Source organism: Vanessa tameamea, chromosome 14 (assembly GCF_037043105.1).
Source record: "Vanessa tameamea isolate UH-Manoa-2023 chromosome 14, ilVanTame1 primary haplotype, whole genome shotgun sequence".
In the NCBI taxonomy this organism is placed as follows: Eukaryota; Metazoa; Arthropoda; class Insecta; order Lepidoptera; family Nymphalidae; genus Vanessa; species Vanessa tameamea.
This window is the reverse complement of record NC_087322.1, coordinates 108,558-129,395: the sequence shown is the minus strand read 5'-3', so window position 1 is coordinate 129,395 and position 20,838 is coordinate 108,558. Positions and strand designations below refer to the sequence as shown.

General features: G+C 35.6%; 1 protein-coding gene across 1 annotated transcript in view; it reads left to right on the top strand.

Moving 5' to 3' along the window:
• Positions 1 to 1,814: 1,814 nt before the first annotated feature.
• The window catches only part of LOC113398517 (A disintegrin and metalloproteinase with thrombospondin motifs 7), a 60,848-nt gene continuing 41,824 nt past the window's right edge, over positions 1,815 to 20,838 (top strand). The window contains exon 1 of the mRNA XM_026637282.2: positions 1,815 to 2,242. The gene's annotated coding sequence lies outside the window, so the exon portion shown is untranslated. The remainder of the gene's footprint in view (positions 2,243 to 20,838) is intronic.

The following is a 20,838-nucleotide window of genomic DNA, read 5'->3' as shown; positions in this document are numbered from 1 at the left end:
CCTGGGCTTCTCTTTGGCCTTGCTTATCGCCAGCTGCAGATCTTTTTTCAACTGGCGATAAGCGTCCACAAATTTTCGGTTTTTCGCCAATAACTCCCGAACGGAGAGGCCGATCCGGGAGATTGAAGCGTCAACGGATGCAAGGCAGAGGACCCCACAGTCGCGTTGAACACGGAAAAAAGATAAGAACAGAAATTAATAAAATAACAAAGAAAAACGTAAAAAATAGCTAAAAAAACAGGCAAAACCGGACGATAGGAGAAAGTGTACTATGAATAAAATATTTGTAATGGCAGGAACTAATAAAGTATTTTTTTCCAGAATTTTAGGAGCGAAAATGCGAATAAAATTCGGAAAAATGTACTTCACGAACGAATACAACCCGTACTCAACCCGAATAAATATTTTGGAGACTAGGGCAAGGAAAATATGGAACCTGAAGGAAAGGAAGGAACTTGGAGAAACATGACCCTCGTGTGGCTCTACGAATACTCTAATGATGACTGCATCACATGACCAGTTTCGATTGACATTGCATTTAGTACAGCGCTGAGTTATCATATAATTTGTAACCTTCCTTAATAGGTAGTTTGTGCACTGCAAAGAATTTTTTCTCTATCACGGCTCTAAATTATCCGTATTGACATTCAATCCCTTATTCTTACGCTGGGCGTTACAATTGTTTAATTATGTTTAATTAAAGTAGGAATACAATGGCTTAAATAAATGACGACATTTATGATATTATGTTTAATGATGTGAGATGGTGGAACAGACTTAGTAATCGAGCAACAGTTTTCAAGAGCATTACCGGCTCACTCTTTTTTTTAGCCAAATATAACATACAAAGTATTGCTGTGTGAGCAAATGGACTAGCTGCGAGTGAGGGATCTGTAAGTGTATGTTTGTTCGAAGACATTGGTATTATAAGCGCTCGCCCTTCACACACTAGTACTGTTGCCTAGTTGTAGAGTGCAATGTAATCATATAATTTACTATAATAATAACAGCCTTTTGTGTGAACAATAACGATGGAAGTCAATATGTATATGGCAAGCGACGTAGGAATGAGCGGCTTAAACTAGAGATTGAGCGCTGCCTTAAATAGCATTATGTAACGAATTTGTATTTACAATGTTTAACATAACTCCCCATTCAATTTGCGTTACGGGGCCCTCCTCCTAATCCGAGCAAGTGGTGTCGATAAATCAGTCGCGATCTGATTGGTGACATCACCGCTTGCGCCAGTTTATAGCATCATACATTTTCATGGTACCCTGTGTATGTGTAACTGGGGCAAAGTGTTTTAACATATTCTATTTTGGTATAGATACACAGCAAATAAATTAATGGCTCAACTTTATTGCACCAGATTCTGTTATTTAAAATTGTCCAGAGCTTGAGGTCGGCTTCCTCAAATTAATTACAAGGATATGTAGGATAGCAGGCAACATATTATTTGTTGACCCATGGTTTCCCCTCTGTCTGGAGACTCCATTTAAAAATAAATTTATGAAATCATATCATATCAATCGACTTCAGAAACGTTAAATGTAACTCGTGTTCAAAAGGATATTGAACAATGCTAAACAGATTAAAAACGTACTCTTACAAAAAACAAATCAAAGTCGTTTTGTAAAATAAAAGACAGAGAGTTGATCAGTAACGAGGGAGAGGTATAATTCATAAGCTTTTGTGTATGCAGCCATATTAAATAAAGCATCAGTTCGGAAAAGAGTACGCGCGCCCTGCGTATTCAAATATTAAAATTGGAAGAGTCGAGGAGCGATGGCAACGGGTGCGCGGGCGCACATTCAGTGGCCCGCAAGTCGCCGCGCCGTGCGCTCCACTCCCCGAGACGTCTGACCGCGCTCTCGCTGTCACATCCGACCACTTCTCGAACGCACTTACGATTTATTTAAAACGCGTTTAAATAAATACCGCACACATTGATTAATTCGAAACATATACAAATATAAAATTATATTTAATACGATTTTTGTCTATCGCTTGGGCATCAGATTTCATATTATCAAACACGTGTTTATATATAGTAAGCGCGAACAAACCGCGGCATCGCCCGATCCACGTTTTTCATTGCGAGTGAATAAATTAACACCGCGGTCGTCGTCAATCGTCGTGAAATTTCACTTTTTACCAGCAAGAGCTGCTGCTGTCTGCTGGGTGCTCGGTGCTCAGCATGTCTAGCCTAGCACGCTACATCCCACGGAACATTGATTGAGTGAGTACGCACCATTTGCTTTACCAAATTCTCGCAAATTGTTTTCAAATATATTTATTATATCTCTTATTTTTATATTTTGTGTCTCTATTGATTTTGAATTGTCCGATGAAATAATATTTTAAGGAATTATTTATTTAAAACGAAATTATTGTCAATATCATCGAGGTACATATGTATTCCAAATATTATGATATGTGACGAAAATTAAAAATATACGGAGTATTCTTTCAAAATAGACATTGACATTAAACTATTATAACTCATCAACAAATATTTATATGATATTTTTAATTATTATAAGGACGTTGAAATACTATACAATCCAAAGTTCAAAAATTTTAAAGGATTGGTTTATTTTTATAATTGTATGAAAATTCGTAATTAAAATTTCCACTGATAGTTTCATAATACTGAGGAACAAATAATAATAATGATATAAGCGACCCTCATGTCCATTCATCGTTCTGCTCCATTCATAATTTGCGTGAACTTTGATACCGCATGTTACAGACTGGTAGACTGGTGATAGTTTTTACTATACATATTATGTATGCAATAAAATGTTATAAAACGAACAGTTTATTGAATGAAGATACAGTTATGTGCATAATTTAATTAATTTGCTATTTAATTATATAATATGAACGTTTTTAAAGAGCTTTATGACATATAAATTGTAATTACATGTCATAAATACGTATTTTGTGTCGTCTCTTCGGTCTCCAATAAATATGTACGATTTAAAATAATAATATATAATTAAATGATATAGATTGCGATTGGAACTATATTTTGTTGTTGCTAAAACTAGTTTCACTGATTGGAAATCAAATTTGCGAATAATTTTGCTAACAGTCGATCGTATACAAGTTTTTTATTCTTTTGGTAAGATTAGACGGCTGACATGTTATCTGATTTATATATTTTGTGTTAGCACTGTTATGACAAAGGAACGGCGAGAAGAAATCTCGTCTCGGCAGACATAACATAACATATACAGGGAGTACATCGTTAAATTGTATTGACATCTTGAGCGTGTGATGTGTCGATACATTTCATACGATTTTTAAACTTGAATGACTTGTGTTTCAAAGTGCTAACTTTCGCTTTTGTTAGCAGACTGCCGGTTATCGGAATATGTTCGTTACTATTAGTTAAAAGCGGCCTTGCGAGTCGCGAGCCGACGTGCAAATTGTTTCAGTTTACATGCACTCATAGGAAAAGCACTTGTGTTCATACCGCGAGTCTTTTGAAACTATTTGTGTAACTCAGTCGTGTATGTAAGTTCTGTAACTTAGCAACCCCGATATATCAATCTGATTTTCATCATCAAATTTGCGAAAACACTAAATACTCTATAATTGAATTGTAAATGTACTGATATATTATTTAAAAAATACCCCACGCGGACCAGTTACTTTGCCTTCAAGTACAAATGACTCTGTGTCGCTGTGTTCCGGTTTGTGAGTAATTACAGGCACGAGGGACAACGTCTCAGGGCCCTCGGTAGGCGCCGTAAGGAATGGTTTACACTTCTTGGAATTCTACGTGATAGTGACCAATTACATAGATTAGCTTAATCCAATAGGGTCGAAGCTAATATCAATTGTCGGTATTTTATAAATATTGTTTGAATTACATTCAGAATGAGGTACGAATCGAATTTTAAGTATTATATCGCATATAATGTACTTAGAAAACGTATAATTGTAGCTTCAGATGAACCTATGCCCCGAGCTATTTATGATTATACAATTTTAATAAAAACATAAAAGGAAATAATAATATATTGCTTTGTGTCTGATGTTAATCGATTTCTTGAAAATCCGGTTTAATTAAAAACATATAATGCGAGCAGCTTCTGATTCGACAATTGATTTCGAAAATAAAAAAAAAACTAAATACATCTTATTAAATATGAAAAATATTTTTGCTTAATTTATGTTTGTAACTATATAACTTGTGTTACACGTTACGCAGAACAGAATATTAGACTACGTTTGCATAATTAACATCTGCTGTATTCGTTCGATTTGATTTAGCACTCGAAAAACTTTAAATGTAACCCCAATGTTTCTTGGGCTGATTTTATTCATCTGATTTAACAGCTTGCTATCTTTTCTAAGCCCACACGTAACAAAAGTGACCATATATTTAGTCCTCTGTTTAGAGATAGCGCGCGGCAGAATTGCCGCTTACGATTATCACAGTTGATGACATCGACACGGGGTTAAAGTAAACAATGTCCAGTGACACTTAAGCTATTTTTAATATCTTTTCTATGTTGTATAAATATAATTACGATGAAACAATTAAAATCGGAGACTACGGATCCCTAGAAATGAAGTAACCTTCGTTATTATTAAAAATCCTAAGCCACTTAACAAGGTCATAGTAATATTATCGACCGTATCAAACATACATATGTATGAGGCGCAGTGCTCAACGAAATATATTGCTTTTCATTACCAGATCTCTGTCGAGTTCAGATCGGGCTAAGGCAACTCGATACAAGCTCATATTAAATTTTCATCCATTAAAAAGTGAGTCACACAATCTGATAGTATGTGATCGTGCCATTATATAGGCCACGAGCGGCGCCGTGTCGTCCTCGCATGCTGCGCTAGCCATTCATATCAATTAAAGTGTCGTTGTTAATTTTGCAGTCCTTTCGTGAGAAATATCTGCTAGTCGGTGACCGTAATGGTTTCCCTCAATCTAAGTCCAATCATAAGACGACTAAAACAATTAAGGCGCCCCACTAAACGTCTTAACCCATTCGTATCGGGACGTTCAGTCGCTTGCCCGTGACCCGTTGTAGATTCTGGAAATAACATGCTAATGAAAATTAAGAGTAACTCAGTATATTTTGTACTTTAATGAACGCTTGGGGAAATCTTTTTAAATCATACATAATTTGCAATAAACTAAGAAATATTATTGAGTACATCATACCCATGATTGTAGAGATCGCGCGCGCGCCACTCTACTGAACTCTACCTGAAGGGGTGGTCCCTTGTTTGAAGCTATTATGAACTCAAGCTAAAACTCGACATTACTGTAACAGGATGCACAGTCTTATAGTCTTCGTATCCTGTGAACTATACCTTACGTGTTGATATTATTTTAAAATTCCAACGAATAGTCTAAAATAGTTTTTCAGGGATCTTTGATTTTAGCGTTTTTAATGACGAGTACAGTATGGTCGTTTAAAAGATAAGCAAGATTGAGCGAATTCATAAAGTGTAATTAATAGTTATTAAAATCCATCAATATATCAATTATAGGCGTCTGTTCCGTACCTCACAACGAGCGATAAAAGTAACTGGATTACGTCAACGAAATGGGTTAAATGGACTGTAGTAATAAAAGTAGCCCTCGCCGTGAACTCGGCGAGCGCGGATCCGCGGCCCCCGTGAAGGCCATACAACAATATCGCGAGTATACACATTATTAAGCCGCTTGCACATGGGGTATTTGACGGAAACTATTTTCTGTGAAAAGTTCTATAGATTTTTCATTAGTTTAGTTTACGCTATAGACCTGTTTTCTATTTCAATTGTATAATAATTTCCATCAGTACATATATTATTTATTTTGCTAACTTGTACTTCTTTATGACACTGCTAAGTGAAAATATACAACAATATTCAAAAAGAAATTAAAAAAAAATCCTAGGACTTGAAAAATAATTACGAATATAATAGACTTAATATATTTTTGTGAAATCGCAATTATTCTTTAAAATTTTAAATAAATTTGAATAATATTGTTCAAAGACAACAAAAGACGAAATGAAAAGAAACAGCCGTGCTCTATTTGTGTATCAATGTAAGTAAATTTCACTTTTTGTTGGCATTTGAAAGTATTGCATGCAAATTGCAAAGCGGTCGCTGGCGATTTTTCTAATAAGAGGAACGCGTTGAATGATAATGTTACATTGTACAGCAACCGAAACCTACGAATCTATACAAACGGGTATCGTACGTGCAGCTTAAATTATAAGACATAGAGATTTTAAAATTCGTTTCGTAAGATGCACTAAGACAGCCTGCCCGCTTCACCTAGACACCTACGTACAACTGCCCCGTTCAAAGGAGCATTATGTTAAGCACATCGAGACAAAATTCCCTTTTCCTTAAATCCGCTGTCGAATGTTAAAATAATTAAATAGATAAAAATAATATGACAATGAAAAGAAAACGTTAGAATAAGTTATGTTACTGCTGCTTGTACTATTGTGATAAATATAAGGGTCATAAGTACGTTAGACGTTCTGATCGTTTCTAGGGGAATTATAATCTTTAAAATGCACGATTATAGCCAACAGTTTTTTCTTTATTTTCAGGAAAACTATAATACATTATTGTGAGGCAAGTTTAATTATACGGAGCATTTTAAATTAAATAAATGAATACTTAACAATATTTTTCGTATTTTTTATCTATGGCGACACCCGTACGAGTTTACGGCTATTTTATTATACGGCTATATTAATAAGAAGATTAATTTTAATTAGATATTTCACTTAGCATTCAGACAGGACCCGTTGTGTCGTGTTATGTAAAAGGCTATCTCTACGCAAGTGGGACTGAAACGAGCGGAGTAACGTTATATAAAATGTTTGTATATGTTATCAGTACATATAATTCAACGTCTAATATAAATTTAGAATAGTTTCTATGCCACATGCGGTAATTAATATTTATTCGAAATATATGAACAAATGTTTTATTTAGCTTCGTGGCTAATGTGATAAAATATAAAGAAACTAGCGCAGAACGATAAATTCGATAATACAGCACGCCGGTAATGATCCCTTTGTACCGCTTTGAATACTTGAATAATAATGATAAGAACGGTCGATGAACGAGCGATCGTGAACTTGGCTCCGTAGCCTTCGCCGCGTCTACGTTATACGTATTATTGTTAATGCAACAATTAGTGGTACTGGTTCTGGTTCCGTATCGACGTATGTTTGAAATGTCACTAACTTAGGTCGTACTTGCTTAAGATTTGGAAGATTCCTGTAATACATAATACATTCTCGTGATAAAAAATATAAATATGCTTGCCATATGGACAAAAAGGAATATTACGTAAATACAAGTCCTATGTTGACTTTATCGATAAAAGAATAAAAGGAATTATAATATTGTAAATTAATACGTTGATATTATAATGCTGTTTAAACGCGTTTCTCTCGGAAATTGGACCGGTAGCTAATTAAGAATAATTCTTTTGCCTCAGATATCCGTTTACTGAGGAAGGTCATAGGCTGTGTAAGTTAACTCCGCGACCCTAAGGAGCGGAGCATTAACGTCGACCGATCGACCATTACGGCAGACTGTAGTGAATAGGCGCGCTCGCACGCCGCGCGACGGCGACGGCGACGGCGATGGCGGGGCGCGGCCGATGATTTCATGGAACTGGCTATTGTGACGGTATGATGTTACTAAATTATTCAATTTTCCAGTTGCGCTAGGTAACGTCTCCGTGTGACACAGTTCCATTACGTCGGCTGCTTTGACGAACACTTTACAGTAATATATTTCACTTTCTAGCTTGCGCTGACAATTTATGTAAAAGTAATTTTATTTAGCGTTAAATGACTAAAGAGCTCGCCAAGTCCAACAAGATTATTAAATAATCTTGCTGATATAGTTTTGAACAATATTTTCCATAAGTATCGAAACTAAAATCAAGAGAATACGTCAAACCCGATCACTTAAATGTTTGTTAAGATTTAATTTTCACAAATGTATATACAGCACCGACCCACGGAGAGGACGGGGCCCAACAGTTGGACATCTACTTGCAGCAAACGTATTGTATTTCCGTGCACGTTATAATCATGTCGACTTCTTACTGTTAAAGGTATAAATAAAAGCATGATTCAGAGTTCTCTAACCCTTCTAAAATCGCCGAGTAATTAATACGAAACATTTAATACTAGTTACCGGATCTCCGAATGTGGGTCGAACATGATTTAGTCTATTTCGCGAGACCGTTCAACTCTTACCCGTTGACATCGAAGTCAGTAGCCTAAATATTTATAAATAAGTCTATAAAATAAACTGCCAATTTTATGGATCCTTATTCACTACAGGAAAACTTTTAGCTGACCTACTTTGCCTCGGTTAAAACTTACCTAGTTATATTAAATAAGTTCAACGAACTATGAAATCAAATTTGGCTTTCAGACCAAACTCGATTACAATAATACGTTTTCTAGATTTTGCTTGACAAAGTTCATCGTTGTTTTAATTCATATAAAATAACGGTCATAGTTAAAAAAGTATGCCTTTGACTTTTGTAAAATAAAAATAAAACACTGGGTATATTTTAAAGATTTTATTTTAATTTGGGAATCAAACGGCACGATCGAATATAACAATTTTAAAACCTCACTCGAACATATACACCCCACGTGGAAGGAAGATTCCACTTCAACTTATCTGCAAATAGAGCAATGTACATTCAAATATTGATACAAAACGAAAACAGGGTAAGAATAAATCAATTATACAAAAAAAACGGTATACAGTATACAAAGTCAAACACCATGATGAGAACGGTGATACAGATCTCAGGTGATAATCAAGCGGTAGCGCGCGCCGCCCGCGTAATTGTTTGCAAAGAAATTTAAAGAGGCATCGAGCGCATGTCGGCCTCGATACTCCTTCATATAACGTAGAATTTGGTAATTGTGCTTCTGAAAAGAATTAATGGGAAATACATACATAACGATTTTGTTATAAATATCACCTAAATATAACTTTATTGTGTTAACATAGTAGTTTCTATGATTCTACCCCGAGCAGTAACTCTGTGTTATCAAGCTCCGGTATGAAGGATGAGTGAGCTGGTGTGTTTACACAATTAAGTGACAACATCGGAGAAGAAAATAATTTAAATGGATGATGGCGCATTGATGATGTGAAGAATTGCTAATATCTCTTACAGAGCCAATGCGAGGCGCCCAAGTTTTTGTTTGCCTTCCTATTTGAAATATATAAAGTATAGTCTTCTCGGTGCGCCTATTCACAGAGTTTTACTATGAAATAATACTCAAAAGCTTTTACGGCAGAAATGGTCAACCGATACACATGGGCCGAGTGAATATATTTAACGCGTCTGCCTGTTCTATTTCCGAGGCTTAGTGGCTAACCATTCAGATTTGGTTACTTTGTACCAGATGGCAAATAGCATGCCGTGCTCTACTGAAACAGCGATTCATCTGTCTGACATGATGCCCCAAATATCGCAGTTCAATAAAACTTCCTGTCGACTTTCCGTGAACTTGTTCGCACCCGAGCGCAATGAAAGCGCGTTTAAAAATAGCACTAAGAAACATTGGCTACGTTTAAAAATATTGCTCTCCTATAGCTTCCATTACGTTTTTAAACTAATTTATTATAATATTTTTGAATAATTTATTTTGGACCAAGCTTGTATATATTAGTATAGTATACTTTGTATTATATTACATTGATACTAAATTGTAATAACAAGCCCACAGCCGAGAACATTTAGCAGCTTTCAATATTATTGTTTTAATGGCATTACATTTAGTGCGTTGAAATGACCCCGGTAGAAAACTTTAACCAGCTCGAGTCTACAATTGAAATTACCTGTAAATAATCCTGTTCTCCGTATTTTGATGTTGTACCATCAACACGTCGTATTCGTCTGGAAATTTTAGTCAACATATAATAATGAGTAGGGTCATAATAACCCTTTGACTTCGGTATTTTATTAAATACCATATCAAAATTAAAATATAATTTATTCAGGTAGGCTTTTACAAGCGCTTTTGAATCGACATTTTACAGAAGTGTTTTAAACGTTAAGCTCCCACCGGTATTGCTGTAGGTAAATAGACGCACTTGGAGTGGAATTTTACACAACGCATGTAGGTTTCCTGCAGATATTTCCTTCACCGTGCTATGATTGCACGATGGTTCATCTCGCCCTCGTCCAGGTTTGTACCCGCAATCTTTAGTTTCTAATCACGGTGCCATCTCGGCTCGTCGTCGGTTTTTGTGACATATTATAACAAGATTTAGTAGAAGTATAATGTGCTTATTAACTTTATGTTTAGCTACGGAGTAGGCGGAGTGATCGCTTGGGGCGCTAATGATTGTATTCATACATTTGCATATATTACTACACTTAAAAGAAAATACATCACTCAACGTGATACGTAAATGGTGCCCATAGTGGTGTGTAGGACGAAGATGCGTCGCTCGTTAAATGTAATTAGCGATGTGATGCGATACACTGAACAATCGCAGCGAACATTGATTGCGTACTTTAGGGAACAAGTCGGTCTTTGTTATCGTCTCGTCGCCTTCACTTAGACTCTTCCACATCGTAATTAATGTTATTAATAAATTTAATACAACTTGGCTGAATACATTATATCTGACGTTATATTTTTATAAGCAAATTTATTATTTCCGACTTTTATTTTAATTGCAGAACATTTCTTATACTGATTGGGTCAAAGTTTATCTGAGTGAAGATATCTTAAAATGTAATGCATTGTGGCTGTTTTAAAACAAATAACGATTTGTTTAATGTTCGAGATGTTTTAATTTCAATATTTTGTGATAAATTGATTTTAATGTTAGTGCTAAATATGTTTGATTATAGTTATGTATTATTTTTTTATTAATAAGTAAGCTTTTACCGCGTGTGTTTTTTAATTTTTTTTAGCAAGATTACATAAACAATGATTATAAAGCGATCAACGTCATGGTAAGCGATCTATCGGCTGAGCCCTCATCTCATATTCGAATACACCGGCGGGCACTCAAATCTTCTCTCTCGCTCTTTGATTGCATTGAAACCGTTCATTAAGAGGTCGGTATATAAAAGCACCTTCGTTTTAGTGTTACAAAACAGTATATCACTTCAAAGTATGACTTTAATTCAGAGCCTTCGAGTGTGTTCGCGCTAATAGTGTCAAAGGTCGGAGTTTATATTGATTACTATCCTAGAGCAAGAGTTTATTACATAAGCGTACTCCTCGGGTCGCACAGTCTTAGCATGTCGTAAACTTTATCAATTTTGTCAAGTTTATTGGGCAATTCAGGCGCGGCCGTGTTAACGAAGGTGCGCATGAGTCGTAAATAATTTACGAAGATATTTGCAATAGCGTCATGTGTTCGTTTGATACACGCCCGAGTGTAGTTACACATTTTTGTGGAAAATTTCAAGTTTGATAGTTTGAAGACGTGTTTTTTAAATCTATATATTTAGATATGCTGTGTTCATCACCAGCATTTATAAAATGTTGTCTTGCTGACTCACTATCAACGTTAACTACCCAACTGCACCGGTGATACTGTAGTTCGTAAGCGTGTACACGTTCATAAGCGTTCTTAACCTATTCCTTTTCATTACTCTTCGACGAGTCCGCTATTAAAACTTAAATAAATAACAGAGGTCCTTCGTTTTAGTTTACTTTAATTTTGTTAATATACATCACACGACACACGGGCGTTGTTATATGAGATAATCTATCATACAATTTGCACGACGGGTTAACTCTCTCGTAGGTAGCAGAGGGGCTTGGGGGACGTTGGGCCGTTCTGATAAAGGACCTCATTTTGCGTATTTAATGAAAGCATTCAATCGTTCCGTAAACCCCTGATTATATACTCCGCCCACTCTCCCCGTGCGCCAACTGCCAGCGCCAACTGCCAGCGCCGGTTACGGTTACGGTTACCGGCGAGTATACATTTCACTATTTTCTCCAGACGTCCTGCGATAGATTTATGCGTCCCTTGCTCGTCCTACGCGCTCCGCGCTCCTCGCTTCGTGCAAAATGTAAAACCACTTCTAAGTTTTATTACTATTGGTTATTTAATCTGTTGTACGAACGTTAGATAATCCATTTCTGTCTTGATATTTCACCAGTAAAAAGTCTATTTATAGATCTTCACTTATAGGAAGGTTAAAGATGCTCTTGAATGCTGTTGCTAGGTAGAGCCTGTCTGCCAATCTAAAAAAATCTCGTTTACTTTAGTTATAAATATATTCCCGTTTTAGTCCTCTATAACTATTGAACTTCGTATAGTTAATACATAACGTTGTATCGATGAGGAGACATTTGTTTTAATATTAATATATTTATTATGTATGTACTGGGTAGATAATCCGTCTATTAACGAAGGTCACGGGATGTGTGATATCTTAGCACTGTGACTGATAGAACTGGTAAACTGTAATGAAGGCATGGATCCTGCTCACGTGCATGAAATAGCATTACGGGAGGGAGACTGAGCTCGGGGGACGTAACATCGTAGAGTACACGCATCCTACAGTGCCAGCTTCTGCGGATTCAGTTGCCGGCTTCCCACCCGCCCGCCAAACTACTCACCTGTCTTCCCAAAAATAAATATGAAACGAATATTGTCTTGATTAATACTACACAGGGAGCACAATAACGGTGTGACATTGATAGAGACTGATTTAGTACCTCTATTGTATAGTAACGTAACTAAGAGCAATTATGCAAGTTTCACAGTTGAGAGATATGCCATTTTGGATTAAACTAAAGCGTACGGATGTATCTGGCCGCACAACGTTAGGAATTATCAACTTACTGGGAATGCTGATTGAAGAGCAAGAGACCGATCGAAAACCTTTAGACTTTAGTGGTATTTAGTATCACGTTGGTTCTCAGCTTCAACGAGCTCAATAATGTTACGTTTGCCAATTAATAATAGAATTATATTATTAAGGCAGATACCACGATATGTATCAACATTAGTACAAAGTTGTAATATAATATGTAAACGTTAATTTAAAATCAAAATAAGGTTGTGTTTTACAACTTACCTCAAATATTTAATTAATCAAGTAAAATGTAAAGTAGATTCTTCCGAGAGCAACCGACGAGAAAACCGACAACCTACCTCCGCGCTTTTTGACATAGCAGCGATGGACTATTCGTTAAAGGGGAAGTGCTCCTGAAGGGTGACAGTTCCTGGGCTCGTACACACATCGAAATATAACAAGTATCACGTAACGTGGGTTGCTTGACTGTATTATGTTCGAGATTTGTTCTTTAAACAGACACACCTACACTAATATTATATTATAAAGGCGAAAGTGACTCTGTGTTATCCCTTCACTCTTAAACTACTGAACAGATTTAGATGAAATTTAGTGCAGAGATAGATTAAGTTCCGGGAAGGGCAAAGGGATATTACGTAATTCACCCCTCGAGGGATGAAATAGGGACGACGGCTTGTGTGCTCTATGTATTTCATATTTCGCGCGGAAAAATCGCAAGTTCAACTAGTACAATATATTTTTAAGATAATTACGACACATTTACTAACCTAACTATACAAGTAAACAAACCGACTAACTATATAAGTAAAGTAGAGTAATGGAATATGAGCTTAGAGTGTAGCACTTCAAGCTATGGAATCTAAAATGTCAAATATCAAATACAGCGTACCGCTATCTCGAAGTAATTGAATGATTTCCGTGAGTATTAATTTCAAATTTCGAGTCCGACCTCTGAACTAACGTTATATGTCAAACCCACCTATAACCATTTATTTACACTAGTAGCGAATCTATTTTTATGAGTATACTGGAGGTTAATGGCATTTTAATGTGACACCTTACACACATGTAGTCGCAAGCATCGTCTTAAGTCCCACTGTACACTACACTTCCAGTAAAGTACAATGTACACCTAGATTGCATTTCCTCCCTTAGACGAGCGGTTGTTCGTAAAACTTAATGTAGGTCTATATTTTATGTTTCAGCTTTCCATTCGAAAACATAATCGTTTCTACGTACTTTATTACGTTATTATTTCACGCATAAAGTAAATGTATCAAATGTTTATTATTATAATTTACGACCTCATTAGCTTAGCGGCTAGTCTATTCGGCTGCTAAACATGAAGGCATAATTTCGAATCTTGGGTCTGGCCGATAAAAACGAAGTGGTTGTACTTGGTTCTGTCCATCTACTATTAGACGTAGCCTGGAGTTAGGAGGTTGGCAGTGGTTACACTCACTTGACTCGGTAAGCACTAAAGCCTTCGTCGGTCTCGTCGAAATTACACCCGGCTCGTCCGGTCCTCTGCGCTGACTATAATGTCGTATATCGTCTGTACTGTCGCATACTATATGTGCTATCGTGTATATATATATATTAGTTGCACATCAATCATACTAATCAAGTGTGATTATCGTGTATCCTTTAAACTATTAATGCCAGTAACAGCAGCGGTTTCACAGTAGCGCAATCTATTCTGTTTCGGCGCGTTCGCTGAGAAACGTTGTATAAGTATTGACTGATAATTTAATTTATTCATTGGCACGTTAAAATATTAATGAAGCATTTAAAGTTAAATACTTGATAAGGTGTTCTTTTTTATATGTAAAACGTCGACAGTAAAATTAAAGTAGCAATTGTCGTTTTCACGAGGTATTTTTTTAGAAATGATGTGGAATTTCTTCCTTAATATGACGAATAAACTGCTTTGTTTTAACTAGTGTCCTTGACTTTTTTTTATACATTAATATAAAAATTAATATAAAAAAATTCACATATTGACACTTCTCTTCCGTGCTCCGTGCTCAACTGTTATTTGTAGTACATTCAATGTTAAACATTAAGAGTAGCCTTTACACTGAGCCCACATTAAGCTTCCTCGTGAACACACCGAATTACGAATTAACAAACTATTCTCGTGCTGCAACGGTGAGACCCACATTTTTTCATATATTAACATTCCTACCATGAGAACCGGTATATAGGTTCGAATCCGTCGTAAAGTGACATCCTTGACATGCCGAGGCACTTTAAGTCAGACTCCTTGTCGAAGCTATGGCTAGATTGAAAACTAGAAATTAGATTTTTTAAATGCATCAGTCGAATATTACGAATATTGCAAAACGAAATACAATTTGGGATAAACAAATACTTTTTAGAATAACTCGTTGCTCCAGCGGCTCGCCTGGTCCGGTGCGATTATGAAGGCCCGTTTTTTTGGCAATCTTCTGCTAAGCCGTTTCTAAAAAAACGATGTTTATATAACTATTATAATATGGCTGTTCGTATAATGATTTATACCTAATTGTCTTTGTGATTGGATAATATTATCTATACAGCTTTTTCCTTATTTTAATAATACATTTGGAACGTTCAGTATACCTCAATATATTTACATAAAATAAAGTATAGTCTGACGCCAGAAAATTTATCTAGCACATTTACGATTCAATGAAAATTTGACCGTTAAATTATTCCCGAACACATCAAGGCTGTACCCTCGTTATATGACAAACATCTGTCAATCGTATACACCTATTCCGATAATTCATCGTACACGTACTCGCACGAAACGTTTCGCGTGCATGCATCTGTAACATTGGCATGCGGGCTTAAATCGCTATTCCGCGAAATCAATAGTTGACGGTGGAAACTATTGTACACAACAAGTGTCATCACAATTGTATATGCACGACTTGGGTTTCATTGATCCTTGTGACGTAGTGTATCATTTCGCATATAAAGTAGTAATAATGGATCTTTCATTCAATACCTTCGATTTAATCTGTCAATGGTGTGAAGTAATCCGACAACAATGTTTTGATCAATTCATATATTTTAGAAACTTACCAACTAATGAATTTGAGTGAGAATTACATGTCGAGTGACAAATTATTATTGACAAGACCCTCGATGATCTTGTCTAGATTAGGCATATAAGGCTGAGTATTCCGAGGAACAGGTCGAATTCAGCGTTCATTTTTTAATAGCAACCCGAAACTCGGAACTTAGTAGTGTTACGATCTCGTGCCTTCGGAAACAAATAACGCTATTGTGTGAGCGCCGCGACTCTCCTTGGCGGAGGATGATGGCGGATTGCCGATCCAGCAGATCATGAGAGCGTGTTGTGAGTGTGCAAACGTTTGTGCACTATATATAACATCTCTCGCAGTCGTCTCTCGTTGAGTCTCGATTGCGAACGACCATCGTCGCCGAAACCGGCCAGGAGATCATCATCATTATATTGACAATATTGTAAATCGTATAAAAATCGCCTGCATTGACGTGACACGTATTTCTTTAAAATTTAATTGACACTCGGACTTGGCTCGGTCACATCGCATTCCGTGAAGTCGACGGGTTAGAAAGTTCCTACTAACCTCGAGAGTATTATTAGTAATTAAATATTTTATAAGGTAATAAAATATGAAATGATAATAATATCAACTTTCATTTTATACCAAATATCGTTAGCAAAATATACATTCCAAGGAAGATTATAAAATACTTCTTATCTAATATTTAAAAGTAACAATGGAACCAAAAATCACATTTGATTGGCGACCCGCGATGTCGTCCTACAACTGATGTCCAGCCAGATGGCAGCAGGCGCCGGCGCCCGCGGGAATATTACGTCCTCACCACGTGCCATCGATTTTATTCGTGTATAAGAAAGTTATCATTAATTAAACAAATGAATCTACGTAACTGAATGAATTAGTTATTGTTGTTATAATATTACAACATTAATATTTATTAAAAATAAAAAAAAAGTTGACTCTGTCCTCCCAGATACGGAACGTAACATTCTAGAAACTTAGAAGTATATTAAGATACTATGTTACGAGAGTAAAAGTGTATTTTTTTAACAAAAATATATGCAGCGACTGAACGATAACAAAATAGAATTTACTGTATTAAGGAGATGAGCAATCGCTGGAAATTTATAAAGATAATGTTAAGATAAAGTTATTTTGGGCTACAAATTTATGTAAAATAGTGGTTTTTACTCGTAATATGTTAAAATAAAGATATGCCAACAAATATTATTGTGCAATAAGTTTCGAATCAAACCTCCCTTCGTACTGTCTGCTAGTAAGCGTACTTCGTTGTTTTTTCCAGTGCGTTTATTAAAATATATTTTTATATATGTAAAACTATAGGTTTACATAATTTAATAGGCAATTTAGTTATGCTGTTTTAGTTAAAATAAAACGGTTAAAACAAATATTTTTTCATTATTTAGATAAGCATTTACTAATGCAGCTCATACCTGATAACTCTCATTCTCACATAACAACGCTTGTTTATTACATGTATTTATTAACCGATAATTTCTCCAAATTAATTAACAAGTATGTCTCCAAAAAAAAACAACGAATAAAAATACATATAGCTTTGAGTTATTAACTTAAATATTATAATAAAAGCAGTTTATTACTAGAATCCGGAAAAACCAAATAGACGTTTATAACATACTTTGATTAACTAATTATTATATCAAAGTTTTTTTTTTAGTAGTAAATATTAGTCCAAAAGGAAAGCGACACTAGATACTATAATAGGCAGCATCCGAAGTATAACCGGTTGCTTTAATGTGTTAAAAGTTACTCGGCTCCTGCGTCGTGTTTGTTACAACTTCATTTGTTCTGAATGTTTGTTTAATTAGCCTTATTAATATGGACGAGTATTTAAAGTTGTCGGCGACCCATGTTTCCCGCGCGCTTTAATCAGCTCGCATTTACTTTTGTTCAAAGTTAAAGAAAGGACTTCATTTTTACCAAAATGTAAACAGTTCTCAAGCAGTGTTTATCTCATAATATAGTATTTAAAATTCAATCGACGAGAAGTCTGTATTACGGCAATTTAGTTATATATTAAGTACGTACATAAAAAAGATGCGCGTAGGAACGCTCAGGTTCCCATTAAGATTAAAGGAACGACGATAATGGCCGATCTATTTCTCGAGTGGCTGCTGCGAGCTCGTACAAAAGGTATCAGTCCGAGTCGGGTTCACCCGGCGCGGCGCTACCGGGCCGGGGTGACGGCAGACAAAGCCGCGGCCGAGAGACGATGACGGATGCCCCGGCTCCGCTAAGGCCTTGTTCTAACTATAGCATGCAGCGACTTCATGATTTCACCGACGTACATTTCCCACTGTGTACAAACATTTGATAGTTTCTTGTTTCAAACCGCTAATTATATGTGTTTTATTGTTCTTAGAATAAATTTATTTAATTTTATAGTCGAGGAATCTGTACGATTACATCGGCATCTTGTTATTTTCACTTTAATTATACCGCCTGTGATGATGTATATTACAGGCGATATTCAATTTACTTTTGTTTATTTAAGCATTACATAAAAACAGTCGCATTACTGCTACAGGAAAACATCCAAATAACTTTCAGAATGTGTTTATAGGACATCAAAAAATGTTTAAATTAGGTAAACATTTAAGCAACATAAAGCATCAATATGCGCAACATTAATTACACGCGCACGCGCATAAAAAATGAACGTGCAGTAAATCTCGTAAAATTTAAAAATGAAACCCCGTTAAGCTTACACAAAATAATTTTATACGAGATACCAAATTTTTTACATTGTCTGTAATGGGACATAATTTGCTGTTTCTTATTATGGATGTTTAAATGCTGTTTTACTGTCTTTATTGTTTAGTGCTGTACTTATATTACATATTCTCGAGACAGGAGCCGAGAAAAAGCGGTGTAGACCATAATATGGATACAAGTCGAGTCCGACTCCGTCGATGATCGTGAGACCGCGGCCGGACGCGACGCCGACGCCCTCCGACATGCAGTGGCGCCAAGCCTTTATTATCTTTTCTTAACGTACCTTTTGTTACTCATTAAGTCGTCTATACGCACTTTATATATACGGCTAAAACAATAAATGTACTTTGTTAAAATAGACTTTCACAGGAAGAGCATTATATTATACTAACAAAAGATAAGCAGAGTCTAAAGTAAACACGCTCCGTCAGTCATCGCTAAGATAAAAAGTTAAAATAACCAGAATCAATATTGTGTCTTTATAACAATCCTTAAAAATATAAACATGTTCATTTGATGTCACGTTGCATAAAAAACGTATGAAATTATACGAAGTGAAAAGTGCTGTGTAAATTAAATTATGATTTTATTGATATCGTCTCGGAACGACGTATGTAATTGAGCCTCGGACAGTGTTACGATTTGCGCCGCGTTATCTGCGAGTCAAGAGCTTATGGTTTCATTTATAAAATCACCCTTAAAAGGTGCATTAATTACATCTTGATTGAACTTGCAGTATGCTTATGGGGTCGGTATTTTGATTAATTCTAAACTAAAAGATTGCTACCTATTTTCGCGGACGTTCGTAACCATTTCAATTAGGAATCAATTATGAATGTGCGGAGAAAAAATATTTTAATTGAAAAGTATTGTAAGATATAAATAAACGCTGTTTGATTTTGAAACTTAAGCTAAACTAGCAATCCATCCCGGTTTTGCATGGGTAAAATAAGGATTGTATATTGTGCTATTCTTTAAATCGGCTAACAAATGTTAAAATCTCAATCGTTAGCTGATTTATTATTTCGTACCGTGAGTAATGCGTGTTTTAAACATCTCGTTATATTTTAAAACCACTATTCTGAATTGCAAAGTATAAATAAGGCAATTTTTTTATATCAAGTTTAATCCTTTGTTACATTTAAAGTTCTAATTTTATATGCATATCGCTCATTGTGTCCGTGACTGTAGATGTTTTGGACACCTACAAATCTGTTATAATTTTGGCCGCGTTCGCAATTTTCTGTCTGATTTCTTTGGCGTATTAAGTATTTTTTGAGTTACTCATACATACTATTGAAACTATATCAGTCCTGAAACTATAAGCCACAATAACATGAAAGTTGCATATCAATCGGCTCTGTCGTTTTGTATGAATAGATAAAAACAGACAGAGTAAAATAAGATAAAAATAATAGTTTGTTTGTGTGCGTATCTATAGATGACCTCTGAAACGCCTCGCCGGCCTCAATGAACACTGCACTCTAAATCTCCCTTATCTCTTGTTTAACGAACACTGGTGGGAAGAGTTTGATTCTAGGACGTACGTCATTATTAGTCTAGACTCAAATCGGGTCAGCGCTGAGATTAAGTGCTGTACATACACTGATATCTTTGTCGCTGATAACGAGATACTACGTGATACCGACAACTCGGAGAGTTGTAAAGATTAAGATAAATCACGCGAAATGAGATGTTATTATGCAGCTTATAAACTGACGCTCAAGATATGAGTTTAAATTTTTATTTATGTTGCTAAAAAACGACTTCGTAAATTAAATTAAATTAAAATATTAAAAGCATATTAAATTAAAGCTAAACGGGAACTGATCATCTTTGTAGGCGTAATAAAATAAGGCAGTAGGCAATGCAGAGGGTTGAATGTCATATGTCAGGTAGCGAAGCCGATATTAATGTGAATATAGACTGTGCGCGGGATGATATTTCAAGAAGTCTAAAACTATTTCTTCAGTCGAGATTAAAGGAACAGAAAAAAGTTATGGACAGACCAACCCCAAACAAATGGGATGAAAACAAGAAATGATGATAAACAAAACAGTTTTACAAAACTGTTTTGTATATTGTTTTTAAGAATTCTATCAAAATGTATTATTATTCGATTGATATAGAACCTGTCTATCTTATGTTAACAAATCAAATCCAGCGAGAATAAGCAGCAAGTAACTCGCATAATTGCTCTTTTCA